This window comes from Macrobrachium nipponense, chromosome 41 (genome assembly GCF_015104395.2).
Source record: "Macrobrachium nipponense isolate FS-2020 chromosome 41, ASM1510439v2, whole genome shotgun sequence".
NCBI lineage: Eukaryota > Metazoa > Arthropoda > Malacostraca > Decapoda > Palaemonidae > Macrobrachium > Macrobrachium nipponense.
The window spans coordinates 29,567,059-29,584,558 of record NC_061102.1 but is presented as its reverse complement, the minus strand read 5'-3'; the positions used below and the strand labels follow the sequence as shown (position 1 = coordinate 29,584,558).

General features: G+C 38.1%; 1 long non-coding RNA gene across 1 annotated transcript in view; it reads right to left on the bottom strand.

The window, feature by feature from the left end:
* LOC135212893 (uncharacterized) overlaps window positions 1–17,500 on the bottom strand; it is a 208,393-nt gene that overhangs the window by 186,013 nt on the left and 4,880 nt on the right. Inside the window, exon 2 of the long non-coding RNA XR_010314012.1 lies at window positions 8,592–8,692. This is a non-coding gene — a long non-coding RNA (uncharacterized LOC135212893). The remainder of the gene's footprint in view (window positions 1–8,591; window positions 8,693–17,500) is intronic.

The following is a 17,500-nucleotide window of genomic DNA, read 5'->3' as shown; positions in this document are numbered from 1 at the left end:
TAACAACAGCACTATCAATTATTAATATTTATATTATTACAGTTTTTATTGAAAATAATGGCTATTTCAGCCACGTTTGTTTTGCATAAAAGTTTCTCTACTCTTCTTATGATTGACTTTTCTTCGGTACTCAAATTGGATATTAAAACGCCAAATGGGGGATTCATTTAAAAAAATGGTATTTGTCAAATTGAATGGATTTTACAAAATGCAGTACAAATTGGATCTTAAGCCTAATAACAGAAGATACTAAATAATTCATTATGGATTCCTCTTGCTCAGGGGGCGTCTGCTCCTCTCTCTCTCTCCTGCTCTTTACTTCTTGCTACGTTTCGTCCTTCAGTCCAGAAGGACATCCTTAGGCAGGTGTTATGGGACTGAAGTTCTTACGGGAGTCCAACGGTATATACGTATAGTCTGTTGCATGGCATTGGGTCCGTAGCGACGAATTCTGATTGGGTATGTGGCTCAGCTGCTGATCCCCTGTTGACGGATGCCTCAGGATCAGGAGTGGGTCCTATGCGGACGCTGCAGAAGTCGCTCAGAACATCGTAAGGGAAGGGTGCCCCTCCGTGCAGGATTCTGAATGGCCGGAGGAGGCGGTGGCATGACGTCACTACTTGCCGAATTGTCACTGTCTAGTTGCTGTTGCGTGACGTTATGCCTAGTGTAGTCTGGTGTTTCTTGATCAGGGGTGTCTTCTTTCGGTGGTTGTATCCGGCGTGGTATTATTTGGTAATACCATATCGTCTTGGTTTAGGCTTCTCCATGTCCTATGGGGAGTAGGAAGGCCTCTTGAGTAGTATTCAAAGAGGGCATCTTGTCAAGGATGAGGATGGCTTCCAGCAAGCGTTGTCGTCTTGGGTCTGGGGCATTGCCGATGATGATTCTTGATAGCGTCCTCTTGCACGTGACATGAAATCCTCTTTGCGAGCCGCATGCCGATGTATGTCCCAGGACATTCGCGGATAAACGCATTGATACTGTTGTACTACACTGGAACGCTTCAGAGGGTCTCCTGCTTGGGTGAGAGGGGTTGTTCCGCATTATCAAGTCCCGAGTTCTTTTATTCTTGTAATATACAACAAGGGCTATGCTTTTTCTTTCCTTGGTGGGGGTGGCATTTTCCATCACTTTCTTCTTAATGGCGTCCTCCTCCTCCCGGTACTTCGATTGCACAAAGGCCTTGTAGAATAAGGTAATGGCATATTTTTCTTCTTCAGGTACGTCTTTATTGTTATACCATTTCTCAAGAGCTTTCTTGGTCTCATGGTTAATGAGCTTATTGCAGTATAATTCAGCCCGCTGCACTGCTGGAACGTGCGACGAAGAGCTTCGACCTCGTCTCGGTGTCCGCTTGAACAAAGATGTCGTCGATTTAGCGGCATATTTCCAGAGGCGCTGGATCCGGACGAAGGCTCGTTCCTCGACGGTACCCATGTAGAAATTGGCTAATAGGAATCCTAACGGGGATCCCCATTGCTACGCTGTCTCTCTGCCGGTACATATGTCCTCGGTGGGGGGAAGAAGGGGGCCCTCTTCGCACAAATGTCCAAGAGGGTCGCAGTGATGACTCTGGGATGTTGAGGAGAGGGGTCCATTCATCCCTATAGACTCGGTCAAGGATGAGCTCTATAGTTTCGTCGACAGGGGCATTTGTAAAAAGAAATTCCACATCGAGGGAGGCCATAGTGCCAGTGCCAGGGGAATGCTTGATCTCCTCTAGGGACTCGGCAGATGATCGAAGACTATAGTACACGGGATGTAGGGGTTCTGAATATGGTTGAGGCGTTTTGCCAAGGCGTTAATGGGGGCAAATTTGGACGGTAGAACCCTCTGCTCGTCAACTGAAAGGTCACATGAAATCACAAAACTGCACTCTAGTAAGTTTCTAAACTCTTGACGAAGATAAAGGCAGAATTCTCTTAAGAGACAAGATACTACTGCTAATTCAGATAACGCTATTTAATACATTGTCGTCAAAAATTACGAAGTAAGGTGCGTCCACATTGCAGTTAAACATGTCGTCAACACACGTCGGTACCATATCGAATACATATAGATATCCTAAGAACGTATATTGGAAAATACGCATATGAGTATGTAAAACTTCAGTCACTCTATACATTCATTTCTCGATATAATGTGGTTTGGATCCCACAATAAGCTGTAGGTCCGGTTGCTAAGTAACCATTTGGTTCCTAGCCACGTAAATGAAAACCTAATCCTTATTCGGGCCAACCCTAGGAGAGCTGGTTATCAGCTCAGTGGTCTGGTTAAGCTAAGATATAATACTTAACTTTTTGTTATAAAAGCATTACAGTCACATGTGCGTACAAGACAAAATCAACATGAGCGTCTCGGTACATAATGAAGGTCAGTGAATGAACGCACCAGGTGAAGAGTCTGGAGACTAAGGCTATAATGAAGAGACGGGATATAAAGCTGTCATCAAAAGGACGGACAATATCCTCTGAGTGATTGATTATAGGACATTCGCTCAGATCTAACGGCTGAGAGAGAGAGAGAGAGAGAGAGAGAGAAAGAGAGAGAGAGAATTTTCTTTCGAATGGTAAAGATTTCTTGTCTGGATGCACAGATAATTATCAAAGTGAGAGAGAGAGAGAGAGAGAGAGAGAGAGAGAGAGAGAGAGAGAGAATTTTCTTTCAAATGGTAAAGATTTCATGTCTGGATGCACAGATAATTATCAAAGAGAGAGAGAGAGAGAGAGAGAGAGAGAGAGAGAGAGAGAGAGAATTTTCTTCCGAATGGTAAAGATTTCTTGTCTGGATACACAGAAGATTGTCAAAGTGAGAGAGAGAGAGAGAGAGAGAGAGAGAGAGAGAGAGAGAGAGAGAGAGAGAGAGAGAGAGAATTTTATTTCAAATGGTAAAGATTTCTTGTCTAGATACACAGAAGATTGTCAAAAGAGAGAGAGAGAGAGAGAGAGAGAGAGAGAGAGAGAGAGAGAGAGAGAGAGGTGAACAAAAATGGACTGTAGATGAATTTCTACAAATCTCAGAGAGAGAGAGAGAAAAAAAATTTTTTTCTTTCAAATGGTAAAGATTTCATGTCTGGATGCACAGATAATTATCAGAGAGAGAGAGAGAGAGAGAGAGAGAGAGAGAGAGAGAGAGAGAGAGAATGCGTTGTAAATAGAAGAAAATATCTTTTCTGAATGCAAAGGTATATGCATTAAAAGACTCTTGTTTTTCTCTCTGCATCGCCTTCCACTCTCTCTCTCTCTCTCTCTCTCTCTCTCTCTAATCTCTCTCTCTCTCTTCTAAGGGTCCCCCGTACCGAGGCGGATTTTTGAATCGCGGCCCTTTCCGCCACTCGCTTCCTCCTCCTCCTCCCCCCCTCCTCCTTCCTTCCTCCTTACCACCATCACTTATCGCATAATTTCCTCCTCCATTCATTCTTAAATGCCACATCCCACGTGTTTACTACTACATATTCCCTTCCCTTCCCTTTCACGTCTCTTTCTTCGACCCCAAAGTTCACTTATCTTAGCCACTCCTCCCCTCGTCCTCCATTTCCCTTTCACTTGGAAGACTCTCTCTCTCTCTCTCTCTCTTCTTACCCTCATTCTTCACACCTTCAGCGTCGTCCACTTTTTCCAAAGCATCTTTTTTTTTTCCTTTCTCCCTTCTTCTCCCTCGTTCATCACATTATCCCGTCATATGTTGTATACTTTCTTCATCGGAATTCCATTCTGGGTAGCTGTTTCCTCTTTCTTCTTCTTCTTCTTCTTCTTCTTCTTCTTCGTCCTCCTCGACTGACCATTCGCTGATTAAATGCTCAATCGCCGATATAAAAAAAAAATCAGAGGAAATTAACAGCTCTTAATATCGAGGAGTGACGGAATTTGCAACGGTATCGGCCTCCCAAATGTTCAGAACGATTTCTGTCTCATCTTCCTCCTCCCCCTCTACGATATAAAGGAGAGAGAGAGAGAGAGAGAGAGAGAGAGAGAGAGAGAGAGAGAGAGAGAGAGTTGACTTCATACGTATTCTAAATCATTTGGAAAAGCGGCATTAAACGTATATCTATGGCAGCATCGACATAGATAGAGACAAAGAGAAAAGATGTTACTACAAACATATCTGAAATTAATTCGAAGAGAGAGAGAGAGATGGGGGGGGGGTGGTTACTAAGTACTTATTTAAAATCAATTCGAAGAAGAGAGAGAGAGAGAGAGAGAGAGAGAGAGAGAGTTACTACATACATATCAAAATTAATTCGAAGAGAGAAAGAGAGGTTACTACACATATCTAAATTAATTCAGAGAGAGAGAGAGAGTGGGGGGGTGTTACTAAATACTTATTTAAAATCAATTCGAAGAGAGAGAGAGAGAGAGAGAGAGAGAGAGAGAGAGAGAGAGAGTTACACCATACATATCAAAATTAATTCGAAGAGAGAGAGAGAGAGAGAGAGTGTTACTACATACACATCTAAAATTAATTCGGAGAGAGAGAGAGAGAGAGAGAGAGAGAGAGAGAGAATACGTCTCACGCGCACACAGACAATATCCGAAGCGACTTCACATTATTTCCAGCTTTCCAGCTTTTTCCAGGACGAGGCACTGAGTACACAGCTCCGACGTGATTAGCAAATAGCGCAAAGAGACCCCGACACGGAAGAACAATTATTGTTTATCCAGATATGACATCCTGAAACCGAAGAGGTGTTCGTATTCTCTCTCGTCTTTGTTACGACTCGTCCCTGAATATGATTAGCGTCTCGTTCTTTTCCTGTCAAACGTTATTTTTCTTTCGTATCAAACGTTTGTCAGAAATGTGTTCATGTTACACTCCAATTTCTTTGTTGAATTTATCCTAATGTCTAACTTTTGGGTTTTCTTTTCATTTTTTTTTTATTTCTATCCTTTGGTTTTCGCTTTTTCTGAATTTCTTGTCACCCACCATACACTGACCTAGACACCTTCCCCCTCCCCCCACCACACTCCCATTCAACCCCAACCCCAAACGCACCCATTCCCCCCCACACACACACACACAAAAAAGTTAAAAAGGTGTTCGGAGTTCACTCAGTGTCCATTCCTTTACAGAATGTTTAGCATTCTATTTTGGTTTTTGACTTATCATTCCTTTTTCGTTAAAATATTTACGTTAAATAATTACCAGAATTTGTTATAGTGCGAACGAAAAGAACAATTTACGTTAATTTCCTAAGATATCGCGACTTTGAAGATGTGTCCACCAACCTGATAAATGTTCAATATTCCCTCGTCTTCATTTCGACTTTACGTCAATTAATTTTTTTTACTACTTATTTTTCATTTCTTTGTTATCCCCCTTTTATAAATAGACTTAAAACATCGAACGTAATAGAATTCTAGAAATCATTTGATACCTTAACTAATTATCTTTATATATATATATATATATATATATATATATAATATCTATATTATATATAATATTATATATATACGTATATATATATATATTATATATATATATATATATATATATATATATATATATATAACTGCGTATGTTGTCGTTTCTAGAAAACGTGGTATTATTCCAGACATTATTATTTCCTTAAAATAAAACAAGGGCACATCCGAGCTTTCGGGAATACATTGCTTTTCCCATCATCAGGGTCACATATCTATAAAATGATACAAAAAAGAGAAACAGTAAAACTATACTGATTGGCTATATCTAAAAACATTACAGTACTTTAAAACACATGACACAAAGTTAAAAAAACGGGGACATAAAAACACACAACACAAAGTAAAAAGGAACATAAAAACTAAGTTAACTGCAAATCATAAAATAGCAATGACAAGTTAAGAGAGATTAAGTAAAACGCAGAAATATACTGAGAGCGAAAAATAAAAACATGAATATTCAGAGTAAAAAAAAAAAAATAATAATAATGATACTGTAGTACAAAATATTGGAGAACCTACTGTTCATGTCGTAGTTGAATGACAACTGGGCGAGTTAGAAACTGCGAATGAAATGGGCAGAAGTGGTCTGGGTAAAAGAGAGAGAGAGAGAAGGAGGGAGAGAGAAAAAAACGAGCAAATTATGCAATGAACAAAGGAACAGAGGTGGTTTGGTTATTGAGTGTTGGAGATTGTTGTTTAATATGGAGGGACTCTAAAAAGGGAAGTGAATGGCTGTTTTTAGTTTGTCCAAGTATTTCAAAATCGCTGTACTGTATGTGATGGTGACAGGATATGGCATGAAGTCTAACTGCACTATTTTCTTTTTCTGCTTAAAGGTAAGCCTGTACGATGGCTAACACCCCTATGAGAGTCGATGCGCACCTTAAGTAGACGTTTAGAACATCCCACATAAGTCCCAAAATTACATTTTGGGCAATTAAACTTATAAACAGTGCAGGTACGCATATGTAGATGATACGACTTTACTTTTCACCGAGGAACGTCATGCCCAGTTGTTTTTAGATTTTGTAAACACTTTTCATTCTAATATTACTTTTACCATGGAAAAAGAATGCAATGGCCGCATTTCCTTTTTAGATATTTTGGTCTCTCACTCTGAAGGATATTTTATGATTGGCATTTTCAGGAAGAGCACTTTTACCTTCCTTGGGTTAAACTTTTATAGTCACTGTCCCCTTGCTTTCAAGGTTAACTCATGTAAAACTCTCATTCATCTAGCCTTTTCCCTTTGCTCCAACTGGAATAACTTTCACCTGGAAGTTAGGTTTTTATAGACTTATTTTAAGAATAATTGCTATCCCCTGAACATGTTCAATAAAATCCTTAAAGAATTTTTAGACTATTTTTAATCCAAAAACTGTAGTCTGCACCGTTCCCAAGAAGATAGTATATGTTCCACTACCATTCACTAATAATTCTGGCCCACTAAAACGTAAACTATTGTCACTCTTGAGCCATCCATACCCTTATGTTGAGTTCAGATATATTTTTAATAACCCGCTTACAATTGGAAGTCTGTTTCACTTTAAAGATACCCTCCCGGAGTTGATGCGTACCTGCACTGTTTATAAGTTTAATTGCCCAAAATGTAATTTTGGGACTTATGTGGGATGTTCTAAACGCTTACTGAAGGTGCGCATCGACTCTCATAGGGTTGTTAGCCATCGTACAGGCTTACCTTTAAGCAAAAAAGAAAATAGTGCAATTAGACTTCATGCCATATCCTGTCAACATCACATACAGTACAGCGATTTTGAAATACTTGGACAAACTAAAAACAGCCATTCACTTCCCTTTTTAGAGTCCCTTCATATTAAACAACAATCTCCAACGCTCAATAATTACCAAACCACCTCTGTTCCTCTGTTCATTGCATAATTTGCTTGTTTTTTTTTCTCCCTCCTTCTCTCTCTCTCTTCTACCCAGACCACTTCTGCCCATTTCATTCGCAGTTTTCTAACTCGCCCAGTTGTCATTCAACTACGACATGAACAGTAGGTTCTCCAATATTTTGTACTACAGTATCATTATTTATTTTTTTTTACTCTGAATATTCATGTTTTTATTTTTCGCTCTCAGTATATTTCTGCGTTTTACGTAATCTCTCTTAACTTGTCATTGCTATTTTATGATTTGCGTTTAACTTAGTTTTTATGTTCCTTTTTTACTTTGTGTCATGTGTTTTAAAGTACTGTAATTTTTTAGATATAGTCAATCAGTATAGTTTTACTGTTTCTCTTTTTTGTATCATTTTATAGATATGTGACCCTGATGATGGGAAATGCAATATATACATATATATATATATATATATATATATATATATATATATATATATATATATATATATATATATATATATTATTAATAATGTTCTGGACTACGCAAATATACTATGGGCCAACACAATCTATCATTATACCTCTTGATTCACTAATATTTTGGGATATATTTTCCACTGAAATCCCTTCAATTCGATTTGGGTAAAGAAACAAATAAATCACTCCTTTTCACACAAGATACAAGCGAAGACCGCTACGAGCAATCTCAACGTCATATCACAGGGTTACCAAGAAGGATAATTGATTTAACTCATGAAATACATACGGAATTCTATCATTTATCTATCTATCTATCTATCTATCTATAAGTATATATATATATATATATATATATATATATATATATACGTATATATATATATCTTCGTGGCTTATACCTTTATTTATGGATTTATCACGTTCCAGACTTTCGTGATTCAGTTACACACACACACACACACACACACACATATATATATATATATATATATATATATATATATATATATACATATATATTTATAATATATCTATAATATATATATATATATATTTAACTATAAAATATATATATAAAACCATATAGATATATATATATTTATATAAATATAAATATATATGATATATATATATATAATATATATATATATATATATATAAAATAAATATATTATAAATATAAAAATAATATATATATAATTAAGGAATATTTATATATATTTAATATATTAATATATTATATATATATATTATGGAAAATCTACTTACCACAGTCATCAAACTCTTAAGGAAGTTTTACGGTCAACATAATGAACTTGACCTTTCAGTGAAGCATTTCCACAAGACATCAGGCAAAAGGCGGCTTGTTGGGTGTTACGGATCCCCTTGCGCTCAGAGGAATAGTGGAACACAGGGTGTCTTCTGAAAATAGAAATAAAAGTTGGGTCCGTTATCAAACCAAGCATTGCTGGAGCACTTAATGTGAAAATGAATCAATTTAGAGAACATCAAAGCTAAACATCTGCGTCCAAGGCGTAATTTTCAAAGAAATGACGTTTCTTTTTTAGGTTATCTTCTCTTTTCATTACAAAAAAATCAATCACTGTTGTTTGTTTGTATGTACATTGCATGGAACCAGTGGTTATTCAGTAACGGGACCAATGGCTTTACGTGACTTCCAAACCACGGCGAGAGTGAACTTCTATAACTAGAAATACAAATCTCTGACCCCTCAATGGAATGGCCGAGAATCGAACTCGCGGCCACCGAAGTGGCAGGCCAAGATCAAACCGATCACGCCACTGAGGCGCTCAATCAATCAATGTTGTGGTAATACTCTGCTGGAAAATGCTACCGCATCTCTGCCTATAAGTTCCAAATAGTACTATACTCGGTTTTTTTCCATATGTCCACCATCCTGTGGTGTTTGCGTATGGTAACACTGCGTCCCGGGCTTTAGATAGTTACATTCAGCTTACATTCAACAATTATAATAATATCCTATTTCGAATATTAACTGTGTAATTCGCATACAGTAAATTATTAAAACACATTTCAGTTGCAAACGTACACCCAAATATCCTTTTATTTACCTAAAACTTACACATAGCGTAACTATCTAAAGCCCGGGACGCAGTGTTACCATACGCAAACACCACAGGCGGGTGGACAGATGAAAAAAACAAAAAAAAACAGAGTATAGTTAGATTTTTTTAGTTCGTTGTTTAAAGCCTATTCTATATGTAATTATTGTTAAACTAGTGTTTTCAACTGTCTGTACACATGCAAAATACACACACACACCTACAAACATACACACTTACATTACACACACACAATCATATATATATATATATATATATATATATATATATATATATATAATATATATACAAAGTGACAGACAAATAAATGGAACATCAGTCAGAACCCCGTCAATCCTTTGTGAACAAGCGCTCACACATACAAATTCATATTGATGTTTTCACTAATTCCATCCTGCCCGCGGTTACACATTTGTCAAAAACAAAATGCAAAAGTTTGGGGAATTCCGTGAAAAGAAAATAATACTGGCTGTTTCCCTGTGCTCTTTCCATCGATGTGCAGGAGGGAGAAGGAACAACTGATGGAATGATTGACGTATTCTAGAGCAGAATGCTCACTGCTATCCCAACAGCGCTGATCACGACTAACAAATCATCTACTTTTGTCGGAGGAGCAAACAAAAAAAAAATGAATAAATAAATAAATAAATAAAAAAAATGAAAAAAAAAAAATCATAAAAGCCTAATTGGCATTTACTATCTCCCTTAAAAGGAAAGTTATCAGAGCATCCTTAATTTCAATTTTGTTCATTTTTTTCAAGAAAATGTCGTCAAGGGAAAGTTATAAACTACTACATTCCGTGACGCCTCACTACAGCATTCAATCATTTTTAAGCATTAACATTACTAACTTTATTATAGTCTCCATACCCCTCGATTGTGGTCGGTCATAACTACCTTGGTAGTCACATAACTACCTTCGTCATAAAGGTAACGTTCCCGGCCATGTTTGCATGCTAGCATAAGAACCCTGAAACGCTGTGGGCAATTTGTCTACTGTAAACTGAAAATCTGAATGCTGGCATTAATTGATACAAGTCCGACTTCGGGACTGAGTGTATAGAAGAAACACTTCAACCCAGGCTAGGATTCGAACCTGGGTTAGTAACAATCCAGCACTAAACACCATTTTACGCAACTGTGAAAAAAAAAGTCACAGTCACTAGTACACTAATCTCTTGCTTGGGAAGGTTCGAAAGCTTTGTAAAAGGTTTTTAAAATACACACGAACTCGCAACATTTTTTATTATTGTGGACCTCTTAAGAAGAAATCCCTTGCTTCTCAAGAGGAAGCAACAGCCTTAAGGCTTTGAGCACTGCCCTTCAAAATAAGTAATTATAACAACATAAGGTTAAAGTATGTTGTACATCTAACTTTCCTTGTGCCCTACTGATCATTCCCAAAAAATAAATCATCATAAAATAAAAAAAATCGGTCATCCTGGTCCTATTATCTATTTCACTTTCATGTAAGATCCTTCATTGTACTCACAGTGTCACTGATACTCAACTCAAGAGACACCAAGAGACTATCGCACCCTCAGAACAAACCTAAAGTGGGAAGATATCCCCCTTTGGCACCACAGGACAGACCATCTCCAGTGATACCAGTACAGGCCACCCCTACCCTCCAAAAAAAATAAGTCTTTGATCTTATCCACGGATTCTCCCACCCATCCAGAATTACAATAGTTAAATTTATGACACTACTGACTATAACCTCACCAACAATGGCATGGCAGAAATAACCAACCATTCCTTCAATGCTTCACTCATTGCCATGTGAAATGGGTCCAACCGGAAGTGGTAACTACCCATGATCCTCCTCAGCCTATGTACTACCCCTAAAGATGTGATCAGGACATCTGCAGAAATGGTATTCATCGAATGTGTCCTAGGCAAATGTTTCCTTGCCAACAATGCTACCTAACCAAAGAACTCTCAAGATTAAAAAAAAAAATCATTAGAAACCATTACCGATGCAACAGAACGAAAACTATCCCCGAAGTGATGTGAGCACTTGCCAACTCATTTTCCTTCAGAATGATTTCCACAAATCCCCTGTAACTTCCCTATATAGAAGCCTTTACCCTGTCCGTGAGTGTAAAGATAAAGATATAGGACATGGGGACATATAAACTCGAACTATAAACAAAGCTTGTCTCGTATAAATACCAACCCAGAATCTTATTGGTATTCTGAAAACCTAAACAAGTAAGGAAGTGGAACAGTTTTGTGTCTGTGTATATATTTTAACATCCTTTTATACAACAGTTGTTGAGGCAGTTTAATTTTTTTTAACTAAAATTTAGTAGCCTTTCAACATTCTGAAGTATATTTACCTAGACGAATGAGGAAATTTTGTACTATATATTATCACAGCATATCCATACATGTCATTCACATTCTGTTTTGCAGTGTTTTGTGAACTAGTACCACACTCATTCCAAAGAGTAGTAAGGATGTGGGACAGTTGCACATTCAGTATATCATGTGTAAAACACTACATTTCTTTTGAGGCTGAGTACTGCATCAGCGTCCTTTTCACTTCCAGACTCGTAAGGATGAGTAGTAGCCGCATACTCAACTGATAAAAGTGACTTTTAATATTTTATATCACTGTAACAATCCACAGTATGGTAATAGGCACCTACCAATCTGTACATTCCCTTCATTTTCTCTTTTGAAGGGATAAAACAGCGACTTTTAATATGTTTCATATCGCTGTAAAATTAATCAGTATGGTAATAGGCACCTACCAATCTCTACATTCCTTTAATTTTCTTCTTATGAGGGGGGCCCAGGTAATCTCCAAGCTTCACTGCCTACCCATATTTAGCTGCCAGGTTTGGCAACCAATCACAGAGTGCAGGTCAGTGTCACATGCTTCTGTGTCACTCGTCACCTGAAACTACGTCTCCGGAGGTTGCATGCTTGACCAGCCTCCTGTAGCCACATTTCTACCTGCATGGTTTATCAAATGAGGGTCAGATCCTGGGAATAAGTTAGTTATCTCCAGAAACCTATGTGAACCTTACAAGCTGACTTCTGCTGTAATGCATTACAGCAACAGAAAACAAATTCCACGGCCTGCTAAAGAAGATAAATTGTAACAATCTGCAAACCAATAGCCCTACAGGCTTCCGTTTAGGCATATACACGCTGCTCTCCTCACTGACCCCATAAAGCTGAAAAAGACTAAACTGAATGGTAAATTTGCAGAATTCACATATGCATTTGACAATGATGATATGGAACTTCATACGAAGGAACAGAATTTCAGATCCAAATTCAGGTAACCCTTCATTTTATATTCTGTAACCACTGACAATGGTGTACAAATTTCTATATCAGTCTGTTGTTGATACTCCTTCATTACAGAGCTACAGTAGAGTATTGTAGCTCATGTCTGTAGTAACTGAGAAGGACGACTGATGCTACTGGAAGGGGTTCCATTCACACATAAAGGCAAGTGAGGACTCTGCTCATTATCTCAAGGACTTAAGTTCCAATGCAACTAATACATTTGAACAAGAGGAATCTGAAGACATTTGATATCGACAATTAAGAGGGAGGAAAAGGTATCCATTAGTAAAGGAGTGGTTCTAAAGAGAGACAACACCTTATTTGGGTCCATGTTGATTTATCAAGGAAACTCAACCTCAAGGAAGTTCTGAAACGTTTCTGGTCCCATCCTTCAGTATTACTTAGAATACACATGGGGCACCCCACAAAAGCTAACAAACAAAGTAGCATTAAGCAGGTAAATTAGAACCCAATGCAGCACCGACTTATGACGTGGAAAGGCCATCAGAATGCATCAGTGATGAATGGTGTCATACAAGAAATTAAGAGTGAAACCCCTTCCTAACCTTCAAAGTGTGCTGTACCAAGATGTCCGTCAAATAAGCTAGGAAGAATACGACGTTCAGAGGCAGGAATTTATCTCATCAAATTAATCCCAGGACACGAAATCAAACACTGGTGAGGGGTAATTTCATTTGTAATGAGTAACATAAAACTGATCAACTTCACTACTAGTCAGTGAAGAGAACTAAACGTGACGAGAAAACCGGGTTGTAAAACCCTGTTTATTACACCGAGTTCCTTCTGTTTCAATGATACAGAAGGAGGTAGAGCTAAAGCAAAGACTCTAACCAGTTCGTAGGAAGATGTAGAGCAGCAGACACCAGAGACATTCTGTTTAGGAAGATGCAGAGCAGCAGACACCAGAGACATTCTGCTTGGGAAGATGCAGAACAGCAGACACCAGAGACATTCTGCCTGCTGAACGAGCAGTTCACTATTGTCTTTCATCACCATCTGTCCTTCATAGATATCAATCTCCTCTGCTTGGCTTTTCAGAAAGACAGATTGTAACATCTAAGTAAAATGGAGCAACATTAATAGTACCAGGCAAATTAATCGAATTTCTTTCCAACAAATGTAAGGCGTGAAACTGTTCTGATGTCAAAATAAATAAAGAGTGACGTGTACCTAGCCACACTTCTTGCAGAACTCTTGAGAATATGAACAATGAGGAAGTAGTTGGTGATGTATGTATGAATAGGATTTCACGGGCCAGAAAATGAGTTTCTGTGACATGAAATCATTGTTTGTTTGTATGGTGGTTTTACGTTGCATGGAACCAGTGGTTATTCAGCGACGGGACCAACGGCTTTACGTGACTTCCGAACCACGTCGAGAGTGAACTTCTATCACCAGAAATACACATATCTGACCCCCCTCAGTGGAATGCCCGAGAATCGAACTCGCGGCCACCGAGGTGGCAGACAAAGACCATACCAACCACGCCACTGATCATGGACGTGCATATGACTCGTGAAATTATAAAAACGGGTAGAAGATCACCAAATGACGGTTTCATTCATATGGTGTTATGTAAAATATAATGCTTGTTTGTAAACATAAACAGAGTTTTTTCGTTGTAAAATATAGGCTAATGCCATAACTGACGTCTGTTTTTGTAATTCAAAAGTAATTGCAAGGTATTCAGGTAAAATAAACAATTAGAATGTATGAATAGCATTATCAAAGCACGGCTGCATTGTCAAAGAGTTTAGAATAACTTGCATACTTGAATACGTAAATGACTGCAGTTGATTATGCACATATTTTATGTGTACGCTGATCAGTGTATTTCTGCCTTTGAAAATCCATTATACATCACTAGCAAAGCTGTTAAATGGTTATGGTCCAAAAGATTTTATACACCTATGGCACACCAATTCATCTGAAGTGAAAAAATGTGTAGTTATAAAATATATACTATACAGATTTCACCTCTGAATAATCTTATGATTTTGTAATGCCTCAGATGTCCACCACACAGTTCCGATTTATAAAAAAAATACACACACAAATATATATATATATATATATATATATATATATATATATATATATGATATATATATATATATATATATATATAATATACATACACACACACAAACACATACACATATATATATATATATATATATATATATATATATATATATAAAGAGAGAGAGAGAGAGAGAGAGAGAGAGAGAGAGAGAGAGAGAGAGAGAGAGAGAGAGCCGCATTGCAATTAAAATGAGATATTCCTTCAGAGAAAGAACGACATTCAATAAAAAAAAAGATCAAAAGGACGCAAGCGCATCGGCAGTGACAAAACGATAGCCTTAAACACAACTCCGTATGTACCCCCCCACCCCCCCACTTTTTTTTTACTCTACGGCTAATTGCCCGCTACGTATCTCAAACGTTTTAAGCTGACAATGAGATAAAGTTTCTCTTTCACTCTCTTTTACTATGCCTACTCTCCTCGTTTTCATTCATTGTACTGTTATCTGCCCTTAAACATTATATCTGTTATATATGTATATATATATATATATATATATATATATATATATATATATATATATATATATATATATAGTACACACTTGCTGAGGATGGGAATTGACACGTATGCTCGTTTTTATCATAAATGTTCTCTCTCTCTCTCTCTCTCTCTTTATTCAATAATCTTTATTGTTGTGACACAAGATAATTTATTAAAAAAAGAACAATAAATCGACCTCTCTGTCTCTCTGTAAGCCTGTCTGTGTATTTGTTGCCTAGTCCTATTGAAAACGTGAAGCAAAAACTGTCCTACTCCCCAACAACAAAATTGAATGCAATTCAAATACGCTAAACATGAAGACCCAAGTCAAGATTTTGTTATCTAAATAGGAAAAGAAACAAAACAGAACCGGCCCATTTTATCCAGCGAGTTTTCTTTCGCTCGAGTAAGTGAATAAACCGCTTACTCACTCCACAGGAGGAGGAAGAGGAAAAACGACCAAAACAAAAGCAGAAAAAAGGGTCATAGGTGGTATGGGCGTGGAAGGGAGGGAGGGTGTGAGGGAGGGTTTCAAAGGGTGTGAAGGGGGGTGTGGGGAGAGGGAGAGAGGGAGAGAGGGAGAGGCCCACTTCAACTAGAAGCGTCCAAACGGTCCTGCAACTTTAAAATGTATACATGCAAATATTCGAAGCCCAGCCAGGCTTTGACGTTCTCGTGGAGGGAAAAAAAATTGAGGCAGGAAAAAAAAAAAAGTTTGCGAGCCGAAGGTCCATGGCCTTGTTGCCGGTTTTTCTCTGCCGGGAAAAAAGCCGTCCTAATTTGAGATACCTGTTATCAGGAGTGGCCGTTGGCGATAAGAAAAATAGCCTGGCGATTTTAAGCCAGCTGATGTTTTCGGCCTCGAGACCCGTCTGCCCAAAAACGAAAGAGCGGAGAGAAGAACCGCGTGCGTAGAAAAAAGCAGAAGTCGTCATACGCTGGCAACGTGTGATTTCATTTTCCCACGTTCACTGTAGTATTTCCCAGTGTGTGTGTGTGTGTTTGTGCGTGTGTGTGCAGTATGTGTGAGTGTAGTATTTCCATAGTAGTGAATGGGCGTCGCGACTCCCAACCAGACAGAGCCTAAAAGAGAAGGCATGCGCGCTGGGGCCCTGCTGTGGGCATCGCCCTGCAAGATGCCTCCTCCTCCTTCTTCCTCAGGTTACAAAGACATCCTTGTGGAGACTGACGACGCCAATGATCGCAATTAGCATTCCCCGATGAAAAATGGAAAGTCTATCGTACAAATCACACCTGAGACGCGTACGTGCACCAAATGAGTGCCGTGCCGGCGCGGCAGAGTGGCATTAGATCAGCTCAGGTGCCACACTTCCATGCATAAATAACGCTCAAGTGATATAGTGTCGCTGCGCCGCCGACGGCTTATGATTCATAAATGAGAATGGAAATGCGTTTAGTATTCGTCACGGGTTTTTCCGCAGATTCCTTTCCTTCGGTGTCATTCAGTGATCAAACTTTACATTCGCTACAAATTTTGTCCCTGAATTATGAATGAGGCGACTGCCAGCATTTGTATGCGTAGATCCGCCGGCCCTTTCATTTAGCCTGCTTAGGTAAAATACTATAGTGCGTTTATGCTTTTTATATCAATACATGCATATGAATACACACGTTTGTCTTTGTGCACATACACATGTATAAATTATATACATACATATATATATATGACTGGTAAAAATGTTATGTAACAACAGAATTCCATCTCTCTATATTTTGGCGTTTTTATGGGCTCCTTTTACTAGACACACACACACTTACACACACACACATACATATATATATATATATATATATATATATATATGTATATAATATATATATATATATATATATATATATATATATATATATATATATGTGTGTGTAAAGTAATTTCTCGTAACAAGGGATTGCTCCCAGAATAAAGACAGTCATCACCGCCACATTCATTCGTAACCCGCTGAACAGATGAACCCTGTATGCAGAAATCTTCCACAGCATCAGCCACCTTCTATATCTTTATGGAGGACTCATTTCATTTATATAGATTTGTGGCATTATGCCAAGCACTGGGGCAACTAAGGCCATTCAGCGTTGAAACGGAAATTGGAAGTTTAAGGTTGAAAGGTGTTACAGGAGGGTGGACAGTACGATGGAAGTAAGAGATATGAACGGAAGTACATTAAAATAAATGAAAGTGGTTGCAGCTAGGGGCATACATTGCTCCGA